Source organism: Prionailurus bengalensis, chromosome A1 (genome assembly GCF_016509475.1).
Source record: "Prionailurus bengalensis isolate Pbe53 chromosome A1, Fcat_Pben_1.1_paternal_pri, whole genome shotgun sequence".
NCBI classification, from domain to species: domain Eukaryota; kingdom Metazoa; phylum Chordata; class Mammalia; order Carnivora; family Felidae; genus Prionailurus; species Prionailurus bengalensis.
Window position 1 is genome coordinate 8928820 of NC_057343.1, and position 10238 is coordinate 8939057.

The 10238-nt window shown below is 48.0% G+C and overlaps 1 protein-coding gene across 1 annotated transcript in view; it reads right to left on the bottom strand.

Annotated features, from left to right (window-relative positions):
• SLC7A1 (solute carrier family 7 member 1) overlaps window positions 1-6960 on the bottom strand; it is a 42243-nt gene extending 35283 nt beyond the window's left edge. The window contains exon 1 of the mRNA XM_043576048.1: window positions 6862-6960. The gene's annotated coding sequence lies outside the window, so the exon portion shown is untranslated. The remainder of the gene's footprint in view (window positions 1-6861) is intronic.
• Window positions 6961-10238: the final 3278 nt, after the last annotated feature.

Below are 10238 nucleotides of genomic sequence, written 5' to 3' on the forward strand. Positions count from 1 at the left end.
AAAAGCTGTTGTACATTTGGCTCTCGAATGGAAAAGAAATATCTTAAAGAATGTTTCCCTGAGATTAGAATTCAGACTTACTACCACAACATTGCCTCTTTAATTCTCTAGGCCTCTAAGGTATCCTGAAAGACAAGAGTTTTCCATGGCTCTTTCCAGAAGCATCCTCTGTTTGCAAAAGCACAAGGAAAACTGGCATCTGGAACCACCACAAGGCAGAGGATTCTACGCAAAACTCATCTTTCTTTTTTTATTTTTATTTTTTTTTAATTTTTTTTTTTAACGTTTATTTATTTTTGAGACAGAGAGAGACACAGCATGAACAGGGGAGGGGCAAGAGAGAGGGAGACACAGAATCGGAAGCAGGCTCCAGGCTCTGAGCCATCAGCCCAGAGCCCGACGCGGGGCTCGAACTCACGGACCGCGAGATGGTGACCTGGCTGAAGTCGGACGCTTAACCGACTGGGCCACCCAGGCGCCCCGCAAAACTCATCTTTCACCGCATGTTCACACAGACCAATAGTTTTCCATTTACTAATGCATTCACCCGACAAAGCCAGGCAGTTCACTGATTCAGACCCCAAGCTCCTGTAATTTCCACCCTCCCCCATCTTCCCATGGTCACAAGCAACTGTGTGAAAATAACCTGGAATTTCTAGAAAACGCACTGGTTCCAAAATAGACAAAGAAGCTGTGAAAAACCAGGTCCAGCTCCCTGAACTGAGCTGGAGAGCAGCCGCACAGGGGACTGGGGTCCGCTGGAAGCAACCAACATTCTACACCAGCTCCTCAAAAGACACATACGCACGAGTTCATTTAATCCGCATCAGAGACCATCAATAGCAATTGTTACTCCTCTCATGAGAGTAAGAGTGGAGTTCAGGCGGCAGGTCCTGTTGCCCACAGTCACCTAACCTGCATGCGGTAGAGCCAGGATTTGGCCTAGGTCACCAGATTCCAGAAGCCCTACTCTATGCCAGCTGCCAAACGGATTCCACTTTGACCAGGCCTATTCCCCCCTGCTGTCGACGATTCTTCAGGTGTCACCTGGTCCTACAAATAAAAGATTCACAAGAGTTAAGGGACACCCTCTTCCTGAATGATAATTCCTCTGCAAAAATTAAGTCAGTTATTCACATGCTGGAGTGAATCAACGGACTCCACCCACTGGCCAAGACCCACCGGCTTTGAGTCAATAAGGAGCTTTATCTAAGGAAAAGTGAGTAATTTGGGTTGCAGGGCCCAACCAGGGCTTCAGGCAGCATTCCGGAAAGCACACAGACAGCAAGGCTTAGAAAAGTATGAAAGGAAACAACCAGCCAAAGAAGATGGATTAAGCTTATGCTGGAGATATTACATCCTGATAAAAGTGGAGAGAAAGTGTCAAAAAAAAAAAAAAAACCCACAAAAACCCATGTATAGCATCCCTGAGAAATAATAACATACTGAATATGAGTTTTTATAAAGAATGGTCTAGAAAGAAAACTGAAATAGGTGTTTCTCAACAGGGGACTTAGGGCATTTTTTTAGATTCTGCATTTTGACAATTTTCTCTAGAAGTGTGGTACTGCTTCTGAGTTAAGGAGAAGGAAATATTCTAATAAAACCAACAAACAAATAAGTGGACAAAAAGGAAGGCATAAGGTCCAAAGACAAGTTGAACCATGTCAGGAGTCTATCTGGAGATGTGGACAATTGAGTACATGGGGTTTCATTATGCTTTCTCTCTACATTTGTGCACATTTGGAAATTTTCAGAAGTGAACGTGAAAAGAAAGGAATTCATCCAGGGCTGACCCAGAAAACAAAGAGGAAATTCTTCAACAACCTGTATCAGGGCCAGGATAGCCCCTCAGCACTGTTAGCCATGGCCACGTATTAGTTAAATAGTCTTTTATGTAGGATTAAGTTGAAGCATATAAAATCGTCAGTATTCAGCTATGTTTTACATAAAAACAGCCTAGAGCAAAGAATCCGTAATAGGCAGGCCTGGTCTTACCTCTTACCAGTCTCGTTCCTATACAGATTTGTGTCTGTATCATACACGGGGAATGAGACTGAAATCAGAAAAGGTAACACGAGTTCCAAAGAACAGTTCCAAGAAAAAAGGAGTGATTCGTAGGTTATTCAGAAGCTGGCAGCTGCTGAAACAGAGACACTTGTAGGGAAAGAGAGACACTTGTAGGCACGCCTGTGTTTGTGCTACACGCTATGAGGGACACAAGCACAGTGTTGTGGTTCATCTGTCACCACTGGGCGGGCTGTGGCCCCACAGGGGAGGTAAGGCACGGGCCTGCAGAACCGCCGGAACCACACAGGTGAGGCTGGCTGTGCGGAGCAGAGCGGGAGGGCAGGGCAGGACGGTCCATTTACAGGAGTCTTGCACGGCCAGCTGAGGGATTTATACTCAGACCTAAAAATTTTAAGCAAAAGAAGGACATCAAAAAAAAATATTTTCTTGAGAGGCTTGATCTGGTCTTATTGTGAAGGACAGACCAGAGCGGGAAACAGCACCAGGACAGCTCACTGCTCATGGCTCAGCCTTCTTTCTTTGGGGGACAAATTCAATTATATTTGTCTTCTGAGCATGATATTTTAATTCAACTAATAAAGCACTTTTGAGCAAACAAATGCTATAATCTTTGATATTTACCTGCCGTTTGCTCCCTGTTTTTTCCTCAAAGAGCCCTGAAATACACACGCTCCTCACACCCAAAGTTACCATGGGAATTATCTATGTGGTGTATGTCATGCACAAATAATCCCTAAGCAGGAAATGGCTTCCTATACCCATATCTCACAGGCAGCCAAAATTTCAGGCATTCATCCCCAAAGAAAAGCATGTAAAAGTTGAAAGAAACACCATAGCCTTCTCGTGTCATTTGCCACCTCACGTGTCTTGGGTCCAAACAACTACCTGCCGTGCTTTTCGACCACGAGGTATTTTTTTTTTATGTCATATGCTTGGAGGAAACACCCTAGTGCGTGGTGACAGAACAGTCTCGGCAGAGACAGCACAGCAGAGAATGTGCTTCTCGTGGCCTGAAATGACTCTGAGGCACCAGAAGCAAATGGCCAGTGCCGCAAGGGTGTGTGCGTACCAGAACGCTGGACCGAACGGTCAAAGCCAGGGGAGGCCTGGCAGAGGGTCAGGCCAAAGTCAGAGGTGGACAAAGCAGCCCGCAAAGTCGGACCAATGTAGTTACTCCCACTGGGCAAGAGAGCTGGACGGCAGCATTAGGTGTGCAGGGGCTCTTTTAGCACGTCAGACCACGGGTGCATCGTCCGTCACAGGCAGTGCCACCTGCTGTGTTGTAATGCAAGACCCCAGTGCAACACCATAACCGCACTGTCCTACAGAACGCTACCCGAATTCAACCCCGGCGCCTGTCAATACGACAGCATCCAATTCTCCAGGACCACATTCTCCTTTACAAACAACGCCAGAAAACTGCAGCTGGGTTCCGAAGCGGGTCACAGACAGCAGCAACTGAACCCAACACTCCTGATGTAGAACCACGCCCTCTGGGCATCCACCACCCAGCAGGGACAGTGAGGGCAGGAGAATACCCAAATTGGTTAGAAGAATAAATGGACCCTTTAGGGTCGTGATCCTTTAACAGATTTAAAATCGCGGATCACCGTGGAAAAAAGAAAGGAGCAAAACAGTTTCCCACAAAAATGGATAGCAGACGGGAACCACTCCTCAAGGAGCAAGGAAAGGCAATCAGTGGTACGCAGCCTCTGAGGAGGCCCCGTGATCCACTCCCGGCATCTCCTGGAGTGCGTGTAGAACTGAGACTTGCTTCCGGTCAACAGAACATGGCGACGGTGCTGGCCGTCACTCCACGGAGCTCACGTTACATGAGCTCCATCTTGCTAGCGTCCTCCTCGTCAGCTTAATGAACCCGGCGGCCACGCCAGGGAAACCCATATGGCAATGAACGTGGCCTCCAGGTCGGCCAGAGAGAGGCCAGGGCCCCGGGTCGTACAATCACGAGGACACAGATCTGCCCAACAACCTGAGGGAGCGTAGAAGCAGATTCTACCCCAGCCATGCTTCCAGATGAGAACCAAACCCTAGTCAACACGTTGACTGCAGCCTCGTGAGCCAGGCCGGGCCCTGACTTCTGACCACAGGAGCAATGGAACAATAGATGTGTGTTGTCTTGGGCCTCTACGTTTGTGGTGATTGTTGTGCGGTGACAGAGTACTCCTCCGTGGCCCCGTCATGAGACAGTGAGTGGGTATGCATTCGTTCTCTCTTACACCTTCAAGGACTTAAAACCAGAGCCCAACATTTCTCCTCCTCTGTTTCAATGGTGGAGTTAACCTTTCCTGGACCTGAAACTGTTTTTTCTTGGTTAAGGATGAACGATCTGAAAGCAATTGCCTCCTCTGGAAGCATGGTATGCACTAAATGACTATTATTTCATTTTTTACAAAATTGCGTATTTGCCCTGTGTCACTCTTCTGGGAGTTACAGGAGCTACAAAGATAAGCAGCGCACCGTCCCTGTGCTCAGAGTGCGCACTGTCTGGAAAGAAAGACTAAAGCAACCATCTACCCATTCGACAAATATTTACCTTAAGCCTACTATAGGCCTCCCCCGCTTCTAAGTGCTGATGAAACAGCAGGGAACGGAACAAAGCTGTCCGCCCTCTGGGCAGGAAGACATTATGATAAACTGAAGCGCACAAACAAGTACGGCAGAGACCAAGAAGCCTCCAGGGGATGCACCACCTCTGCCGCCATCTGGCACCTGGTCTGTATCTCTTCACTCAAGAAGGGGCAACCTCATGGTGGTTTCCAGTAGGTCGCGAATTCCCCTGATTTAGCTGCAGTTCAGGACTTGTGCCGGAGGACCGAAGAACCGTCGGTGGCTTCCCCACACATTCGGTCACAGCATCCCGATCCTGAGAAACAGATCTGATACAGACTTTTCATTCCGATGTGAACACTCAGCACCACGTGCCAAGCCCTGGTATTAGGTAACAGGAAGGGTTTCTAAAATAGTCTGTTAAGATAGCAGAGACACATCTGACGACTGCAGGAAGGGGAGGAAGAATGCAGAATGAATTCACTCTAAGCACTCTTACTAAACAGGCCCCGAAAAGAGGAGGAAAGAAAAGGACGCTCAAGGTTCACAATGGCTTCTGGCACCACACAGGATGTTCCCCCCTCCCGGCCGCACTTCCCTGCCGGCAAGGATCCAGTTTTACTGTCTTTTGGGAAAGTACACCTGGTAACTGTGCACCTTGGCTTCTGACATTTACACAGTTGCAAGGGCCTCATAAACACGCGGTGTACTTCCAGCCGTGAGCCTCCCTCTGAACTATGCGGTAGGAGCTTTGGGGAGTCTGGCCCCTCCTGCTTATTTCAAGGTCACTGCTCAAAGACGCCTACCTGTGGCAAAGGCCGCTGGCCATATCCCCCATAAAGTTCCTCTGATGAAGGATGGCATGGGCTGCTGACCCTGATTATGCGTGCATTCTTTTTTTTCAACATTAAAAGAAAAATTTTTTTAATGTTTATTCATTTGGGGGGGGGAGGGGCAGACAGAGAGGGAGACACAGAACTCAAAGCAGGCTCCAGGCTCCGCGCTGTCAGCGCAGAGCCTGACACAGGGCTTGAACTCACAAACCATGAGATCATGACCTGAGCCGAAGTCAGACGCTTAACTGACTGAGCCACCCAGGCGCCCCTACGTGTGCATTCTTAATACAGCTATTTTTGGAATTAAGAATATGAATGGCCGCAAAGGACAGTAAGAATGTGAGAGGGAGGGAGAGAAATCAGGGCAGGTTCTTTTGTAAACACACACACCTGAAAAAACTGCCTCCTTTTGATGATGCATAAAATAGCAACAATAACAATGAAGTGCCCATACTCAGCGAACTTGTTATTTTAATCAAAAGCTAACAGGAGTAATAGCTTTCAAGTATTTTAATAGTAGAACAACCCATCTTTCCCAAACCACATCTGCCAAACCCAAACTTAAGAATCAAATAAAAGTGGAGCCTCTCTTACACAGAGAGATGGGAGCCACTGAGCCCCGCTGGCTAGCCCTGACCTGCCCCCGCCCTCCCTGCCTGGCTCCTTGGCCCCCCTCAGGACTCTGCGGCTCCAAGGCCCAGCCTGAAATGCACTGGCCTATAGTCACTACATATAGCCATACATATGGCACTACTGGCCACAGATCACTACAGCACCTGAACCTAAGAATAAGCTACGGAGAATCCCTAAGTAAAAGGGGGGAAAGCAGAGGAATAAAGAGACAGGAGCAGGAGGAAAGGCTTGAGAGCAGGAAGGAAACTGGAGCCAGCCCTTGACCCCGAGAAGCACCAAGGCTCCAAGAGTCAAAGGCAGCACCGCAGTGCAAACCATCAGTGTCACGGCATTGCACACCAGCACGGACAGGCCAGGGGCCGCTGCCCAGAGCGAGGGCCACCAAGGGCTACACACCACGCAGCAGCCCCGCATCCACACCGGGAGTGAGCGGCGGGCTTCGGCAGATCCTCTCTCCACAGCTGCCCTGATGGACATAGATTTCACCTGGGATGTCGGTCTTTCCCCCCCAGTTCCTAAGCCTTGCATTGGGAGTTCTGTCTCAAGGAAATGCAGAAATTTAATAAGCCCGCAAAAGTGAAGGGGCATTCGCGTTTTCTGACGAGGGGATGGGCCTGAACTGCTAAGGGCTCTGAAGAGGCAGAGCAGTGATAGATAAGCTTTAAAAGATGATGACGCAGGGTGTAGCTGTCAGTTAATTTATAAAGTCAACAGTCAACTGAAGGTCTAAACGGACAATCCATTCTAGTGCCCAAGAGACCGCCCTGCCAGCGTGCAGATGGGCAGACTGTACCTGGAACAGGATGTGAAGACTTGTCACCTAGTCACCCGAGGATCGCCTGGGTCCTGGAGCAAAGACGTCTCAGGAGGGATGAGATGGGCACTTCTGGCTCCTGCGAAGCAAAGAAGAGACGTTAGGCACCACCCACCTGGGCCCCAGAACCTCCAGCCTGTGGCTGTGAGGCGAGGGATGATTCTGTTCAGCTCGGAGTCAGAAAAGACACCCGACCTATAACACCAAGCAAAGGTAGGTGGCATCAGATGCCAGGCAGGTAAGGGTCCCTTCACGGGGACTGAAAAGGCATATGGTGAAGCACCACTGGGCAGGGGACAAGACGGGAAACTGGACGAGATGTCCTCCGAACCAGAGATCTTACCATGTGACCTCCACCAACGAGGACCAAATCTCAAACAAGCATCACCCAGACAGACTCCCTCCACAGACCTAGGGCACAAAGGTAGATGGGTGGTAGGTGGGAAGGCACAAAGCCGTGTGGGGAGAGAATCCACCCCCCCCCCCCACCTCTGACAACCGCACTGAGAACTGAAAGTGGCGGGGGCAGAAAGTCTTATCTGGGTCCCTCAGGAAACAGTCAGACTCCACCTGTGAGTGGCCATCTTGCCAAAGACTCTCTGGACCAGCTGACAGACGGGCACAAACGTACGCCTGCCCTGGAGACTTCAGGATGGGCCAGGGTGCTCTAAATGTAGAACGCGCACTGTCACCATGAGCCTAGCAGAGTGGCCTGCAGTCCCACGAGGAATGGGATCGAGTGGCCGGAGCCCCCCCATCCGAAAGCAAGTTACCTCTGCTGATATAAAGTCCTCTGTCTCCTCAATCCTACCACTTCTACTTTGCACACACTCGCGCGCTCACCCAGGAGCTGGACAGGTTTAAGTAAAGTCTCCTGGCGTGATCTGCACTAACGAAACCCAGAGCGGATTATCGTTACACCAAAGATGCACATCAAGACGCTAATCAACGGAGTTTTGGAACTTCCACAGCAGCAAACCAGATTTCCAACCACGGAGATCCTACTCTATCCCGACCCACACCTTTTGTACGCTCATTGTACTCAAGCTTCGTTCTTTTCCGCTTTCGATTTGCAAAATGTGAAAACCTACAGAAACACGAAAGGAACGTTTACATACCCTTCACCTACATTTACCGACATTTCTCATTTTGCCGTGTTCGTTTTATTTTTATATAAACTTTTCTCGTGAACCATTTGATAGTGAGCTATAATAGCTACCGTGACACTTGACCTCTATTTTGGTAACTCCTAAGAACAACATCTCTGGCAAAACTGCAATGCCGTTATCACACCGAAGACACTGAACATGCAGTCGATGGCATCTAAAACACGGCCCAGAATCAAATGCCCCAAGTTGACAGCGTGTTGCTCTTTCTCTATCATATGCCAGGTACCACAAGGGCACTGAGAGGGTCACGGCCCCACGGGGGAGACTGACCCACAGATGCCTTACTGGGGACAAGGGCACTGAGGTAGTGTGGCTCATATGCGAGTCTCTGTCTTGGCTGAAGAGAAAGTGGTTGGCCCCACCTGAAGACTTGAGGAAAGGCCTTTGCAGTGAAGCCCTAAAGGACAAGTCTAGCCAACATATACACAGCAGGAACTGAACTGTGAAACTAGACAGGCTTGAATGTGGCTGCCAGAATAATACCGTCCCCCCCCCCCCACCCCAAACATCCAAATCCCAATTCCGGGAATTGGTGAATATGTCAGGTTACACGGCAAGGACGAATTAAGGTTGCAAGAGGAATAAAGATGCTAATCAGCTGACCTTGAGATGGGAAGATTTTCCTGTGGCGAGCCTGATGTAGTCACGAGGGTCCACCAGGTGGAAGAGGGGGCGGGAGAGTCAGTGTCAGGGGGATGCAATGTGACAAAGACACCATCAGCCACTGCTGGCTTTGAATGTGTCAGGGGACCAGGAGCCAAGGAAGGCAGGCAGGCTGGGAGGGACAAGGAACTAGACTGTCTCTCAAGAGTCCTCAGAAAGGAACACACCCCTGCCACCACCTTGACTTGAGCCCGGTGAGATGTATTTCGGACTTCTGACCTCCATCCAGAACCGTCAGGCAATAAATGTGTGCTGTTTTAAGCCAATGGAAAAACAAAAACAAACACAAAAAAACACAGAGGCTGGAAACAAGGCTGGAAACTATCAAAGTGCTGGGAGATGGGGGCAAATTCATCCGAGTCCTTGTGGCCAAGCCAAGAAAACTACACTTTGTCCTTCTGGGAAGGGAGAGACAGCCAAGTGCCATGATCGGATCTGTATCTTAGGAATAAAACTCTGAAATAAAAGGAGCAGAAGCTAGAAGGAAAATAACTAACAATGCTTGCTGCCAACGATAAAATTTGAGCTTTCAAACAAAAAAACAAAAAAAAAAAATAGAATTTTGGAAAACTTGCATCCGTCACCAAGAACTCAAAAGATTCCCAAAACTTAAAACAGTTTTCTGATGACACTGGTGATGTTAACAAATGTGATTTTTAGAAAACAATTACATGATGAAATCTGTCAACGTTTGAAGATCTGCATAATTCAGTAAGACAGTATTTCGCTGAAACATGGACAAACGACTGATTCAAAGTACAAAGCGTAATTTTTGAAAAAAGTACAAAACAAGACACATTTTCAAGTACAAAAAGCCTGTCAATATGGTTTTAGATTCCACTGTGGAACCAACTACCTCCTTTCAAGTTTTTGTGCAGTATCGAAAAAGAACACTCAGGGGCGCCTGGGTGGCTCAGTCGGTTAAGTGTCTGACTTCGGCTCAGGTCATGATATAGAGGTTCGTAAGTTCGAGCCCCGCATCGGGCTCTATGCTGACAGCTCAGGGAGCCCGCTTCGGATTCTGTGTCTCCCTCTCTCTCTGCCCCTCCCCTGCTCACACTCTGTCTTTCTCTCTCAAAAATAAATAAACATTAAAAAAAAAAAAAAAGAACACTCATAATTATCCAAAAAGGCTACTATCCTTTTCCAAGTATCTACCTGAGGCCTATTTTCTTTATATATTTCAACTAAAACAGACATCAAAACCGACTAATGCATAATTAGACATAACAATCAAGCTGCCTTCTATTAAGCTGAGCATTAAAGAGATTTGTAAATATGTAAAATGACACTACTCCCATTAAATTATTTAGCAACTAGTTATTTTTCATAGAAATGATACGTTAACAGAAAATGGCTTGTTATTTTTAGATGGATTAGTACGTAAATATTTGAAGCTGATCCCAACTCAGATTTGTAAGATGATAAATGTTGACACATACCACCCACATAAGCAAGAGTTCCTTCGAGTCCTCAATAGTCTGTAAGAGCACAAGGCGGTTCTGGGACCGAACAGCTTGAGAA